Genomic DNA, 3,873 nt, shown 5'->3' with positions numbered 1-3,873 from the left:
AAAAAAAAAAAAAAAAAAACATGAACCAAACCAACCAGCTTCAAGGTGAATCACAACATTACAAACTTTGATTCAAAGCAAAAAAGTATTTGAAAATCTGACAAAAAGACAAAGACTTAAGACTGTGTGGGAAATGTGCTTTGCGATTGACATTATCGAATCAAAAAAGAAATAAATACTATTGATTTAAAGTTATTGAGGATGCATAGAAACAATACATTTTAAGTATATTTAAGTATTTTGAGAGCGTAGGGAGACCATACCGATTATGTCATTTCCAGTGCTTAAAGGAAGAGTTCACTTCAAGCTGATTTGCTGCTGCAGCTCTCTGATTGGTGGAGAGTCTCTGCAGAATCATGGGTAATGTAGTTTTTCTGCAGGAACTCACTCTTCGCAAAGACCCGCCCCTCCTGCGTTACTGTTGCTACGTTCGACAAGCCATGGCACTCTCACACCACACATCATGTTCCCACGCAGTGAAAAATACATTGCGGAGTAAAATGGCGACAGACAAACAGAGCAGGTTACTTTTGGTATGCAACAAAGTGTCAGATTTCAAATTTTGTGTGGGAAATTCAAACAATATATACTGTCTTGTGGCTCTTTAATGTGTGTGACAGATTGCTGAAAGTATCTTGTTTCAAACGCGGAAAGACTTCAATGCACACCATTTTTCAAGTTCAAGTCCACCAGTGTTAATGTACCCTCCTGTCTGGTTTGTTTGTTGAAAAAAATGGCAGATTCATCTTTATGACTGGTCAGATCGCCTGTCAATTAAACTCCTTGCTAAGGGTCAATTCTGCTGTTAAACATGGTTATTTATAAAAATAGGTTGAAATAATGTGAACTGGTGGCTTCAACAAAACTTCAGATCTCACGGCAGACCTGTCTTTATAGGTTTTTAAAGGGGACATCGGATGCAAAATTAACTTTTACATGGGTGTTTGCATATAAATGTGTCTTAGCAGTGTGTGAACACAACCACTCCACAATAATAAAAATCTATTCACTCCTTTTTTAATCCCCAAAAAACCTAAACAGTCTCAATTATCAAACTGTTTTGACTTTCTGAGCAATATGACATCATACTGCTCAGGCCCCGCCCACGACTGCTGACGGACTGTAATATTAGCATATCTCCGCCCTCAGCCAGTTGTACTCCGTCTCGTAAGCAATGCAGGTGTTTTGTAGTTGGATGTGAGTCTTCATTTTCGACATCAGACTACTGAGGACGCAGTGGATTAGTTTAGTTTTTGATGGTAATGCGCCACCGAATACACACAAAACGGAAGAGAGGGGCGGGGTGAGCAGTAGCTCATTATGATTTTAAAGAGACATGCACCGAAACAGGTCGCTGTGAGCAGAGCTGTTTTTGACAAGCTAAAAAGAGTGTTGTTTTACACGACGACTGAGGAATTTTAACCAAAGTATGTTACAGACGTTTCATGAAGACCCTAAAGAATCATACCAACTTGTGGAAAATGGGCATTCGATGTCCCCTTTAAGTCATTGACCAAATTCGATTGATAAAATGTTCCTATGAAGACAATGAATGCTGTTTTTCCATTTGGAACCCAACTGTTGCATTCTATTGACAACAGACCTTTTCGACCGTGACCTTTAGCTAAAATGTTCATTTCTTGGGTGCAAAACACCTTTTAGGCATCTTTTGGTATTTCAAAAGGTCCCAAAAAATGAATTTGCTTTAAAACAAGATTTTCTTCTGGACGACAAATAAATCGTTTTTAGGAATCATAAACTAGAAGCAGTAAGTGACTATCTAAGGAAAGATGGCGAGGAGACTGGATTTTAATTCTAATGTTTATTTCATTTAAATAAAACACAAGGTTCCTACTATTGAAATAAAGAAACAATTAGCCGCTTGAGGCTAAAAGTTGAAGAAAGTGTGGCTTTTGATACTGTCATTTGTATACAGTCACCAGACACGGACAGTGGGCCTATAACCTTATGCAAGCTCAGCAGCCTGTGCCACAGAAAAACAATTAAAGCTACAAAGCTTTAAACATCATTTTCTTGACATGAGAATTGGCAAAGAGTTATCACACTCTAAAAAAATGCTGGGTTGTTTCAGCTGTTGTGCTAAATTTTTTAATTAAATTTTTAACCCAAAGGTTGGGTTAGTCCATATTTGACCCAAAGTTGGGTTGAAACAACCCAGCATGTTTTGTTCTTTCGTCCTCAGTCAATATTTTCCCCCTTCAAATCAAATGACGTCCTCCATCCACCTCCACTCACACACATATCTGGTTTGTACAGTCACAACAACAAAATGCTTTATTGCCATTGTGTGTGAACAGACAGCAGGTCAGCCTGACATATTCACCTGATCTCCAAACACATCTCCGCAATGTGCTCTTACATTGCAGTGCTGGTTTTGATAGCAGTCGATGGCTTTAGGGCTGTGTGCCGATTTGGCTCCAGAATCACACATGCATGGAATGGAGATGAAATGGTGCAGATATTCAAGCATTTAAAACAAAAGAGTATGATTATTGCAAACCCTTCACTTACTAAAATGAGCTTCATCTTTGACTAAACTACTTGGTCTTTTGATATAAGGTGCAGCATATAAGGTTGCATTATTACTTTTAAAGCCTTTCATATTAATCACGTAACATTTTGTTGGGTGTCAATGGTTGATCTTATGAGATGAATAAATAAATATCTTTCTATTGATTGCAAAAGCACAATTCATTATTGTTTGACCATTTAAAAATTCCGCTTTGAGACAAGGAAAGCTGACAAATCGTGCTTGCATGTCATTTGTTCCTGGACAAAAAGTTGATTATTATTATTATTCATAATCAGTGAAATCATAAACGCATGCTTTTGTCATCACAACAGCCAACATAAACATGTATGGTAATGTGAACGGATACACTCTCTTCGGGCATAGATTGATTTAAATATTTGAGGCTTGGTGTTTTATGACTGAAATATATCCTGCTTGTATAAAACCATGCTTTTAGGTGAATCTCATAAATCTCATTTCATACTTCTCCACCTATTAAAAAAATGCTGCTGCAATTAGTTCTAACAGCTTATTATATTACATTTGTTGAGATAACTTAAATATGTAACTATAACTAAGGTTAACTCAACATAACTTATAATTTTAAGTTGAGCATTAACACATTAACGTTTTTAAGTCGAAACAACATATTATTTATTCGGTTGAATTTTAATTTGTGATTGCTAATCACAGCGATCATTTTTACAGTGCTTTATGCCCATTAGATATTTTGCATTGTGACATTTTTGACGATTAAGTTCATGAATCCTCAAATTTACAATTCCGTAATGTGGAAAATATTATTTTCATTCATGTGATATGACTTTTTGGGTCATTGATTATTTATACATTGTTTATTTAGTGCATTTGTTGTAATGATTTGAATTAATATTATTTAATACAATTACAATTCATTAAGAAAATGTCACAATGTCAAAAAAGAGGCTATTTTAATGGCCCTAAAAATACCCTTCATTTACGCAAAACTGATGTTTTTTTCTTTTATTTTAGCCAGACATTTCTTTGTGAAGTTCACCCTTTTATTTTAGACTCATCACCAGCAGCATGTCCTAGCAGCATGTTAAAGTAAAAAAAAAAAAAAAATTGAGAAGATTTTGAGAATAAAGTTGTAATGTCACAATAATACTAAAATGTAGAAATTAAATGTTTAAAAGTAATAGATGTAAATAAATAGGAATCATTCTTCAAATGGGATATACCAAACACAGAAATTATCAGTCTTTTGGTGTATTTTAATCTCATGTTATTCTTGAAACGTATTTCATTATTCATATAAAAGGCTTATTATGGTATTTCTAAAAAAAAAAAAAAAAGTTACA

This window comes from Sinocyclocheilus anshuiensis, unplaced genomic scaffold, assembly GCF_001515605.1.
Source record: "Sinocyclocheilus anshuiensis isolate Anshui unplaced genomic scaffold, SAMN03320099.WGS_v1.1 scaffold1142, whole genome shotgun sequence".
NCBI classification, from domain to species: Eukaryota; Metazoa; Chordata; class Actinopteri; order Cypriniformes; family Cyprinidae; genus Sinocyclocheilus; species Sinocyclocheilus anshuiensis.
The sequence above is the reverse complement of the archived record's forward strand: the minus strand, read 5'-3'. Positions refer to the sequence as shown.